This window comes from Montipora capricornis, chromosome 3, assembly GCF_036669925.1.
Source record: "Montipora capricornis isolate CH-2021 chromosome 3, ASM3666992v2, whole genome shotgun sequence".
Taxonomy (NCBI): domain Eukaryota; kingdom Metazoa; phylum Cnidaria; class Anthozoa; order Scleractinia; family Acroporidae; genus Montipora; species Montipora capricornis.
The window spans coordinates 70,168,641-70,169,792 of NC_090885.1; the positions used below are offsets into that span (position 1 = coordinate 70,168,641).

At 44.2% G+C, this 1,152-nt stretch overlaps 1 protein-coding gene across 1 annotated transcript in view; it reads left to right on the forward strand.

Moving 5' to 3' along the window:
- Nucleotides 1–150, forward strand: part of LOC138041035 (protein O-mannosyl-transferase TMTC1-like) — a 19,402-nt gene extending 19,252 nt beyond the window's left edge. The window contains exon 18 of the mRNA XM_068886805.1: nt 1–150. This exon is cut by the window's left edge and continues 589 nt beyond it. The gene's annotated coding sequence lies outside the window, so the exon portion shown is untranslated.
- The last annotated feature ends 1,002 nt before the right edge of the window (nt 151–1,152 follow it).

Consider the following 1,152-nt stretch of genomic DNA (forward strand, 5'->3'; position numbering starts at 1 on the left):
AGTTCAGAGTCATTAATTTGCATAAGTTAGACAAAGACGCGAATTGAGTCTGATTGTACATTTAAACACGGTCGTAATTGTTTAATGAGTAACCTCTCGTTAACGAGATAACCAAACTTGTTCTGGCATAAAAACAACAAAATAACATGACACCCACTGATCGATCACTGAACATGTTTGTCTCCCTTGGATAAACGTTACACTTAATTCCTTGCACGACAAAACCTTTTCTGCGCAAACTATCAGGCATTCTTGCAAACTCTTCCATTACTCGGCCCACTGTCTCTAATACATCACCTCAAACGAAGCAAACGCATTTCTCGCCTGTGTCTGAAACTGAAGTACGGGACACATTCTCTTCATCTTCCAACTCTAGTTGTGAGTTGAATCCAATACTCACGTGGTTGCTGAAGAAATGTGTAGATGTTCTTGCACCTATCATCACCAGGATGATTAACTCGTCTCTGGTCAGCGGTTGTGTTCCGGACAATTGGAAGATCGCACTCATCATACCATTAATTAAAAAGCTTGGCCTCGAACTCGTACATGGAAATTTTCGCCCGGTTAGCAACCTTCTCTTTATTTCTAAAATTGCTGAGAGGGCTGGAATACCACAGGTTCTCGACCACTGTTCTAAGCATGCTCCTCTGCCCAGTAAACAGTCATCTTACCGAAAACAACATTCCACTGAGACTGTTTTACTTCAAGAACAGAACGACATTCTCAGTATGAACAGGCAGGAAGTCACTTTGCTTGTCTTGTTAGACCTCAGGATCGCGTTCGGCACTGTAGACCTCTCAATCTTGGCTACTCTACTCGAAAATGACTTTGGTATTAGTGACTGCGTGTCCTTCATAGCGCAGCGCGCGTCACCTGCCATCTCTCAAGGTATTCTCATACATCTCTCAAGGTATTCTCATATCCCCCCTGCGTTGTTCCAACTCCAGTGGCTTCCTGTTGCTTTGCGGATCAGATTTAAGATCTCGCTGTTGGTTTACAAAGCGCTTAAAGGCTGCTCTCCATCTTACATAACTGAGCTACTACTACACATCACGCCTCCGGGTCGCCACGCATTGCGTAGCGACGATCAACACTTCCTCTTGGTCCCACGAATTAAATGTAAAACATTTGGCGACCGTCCATTTGCCGTCG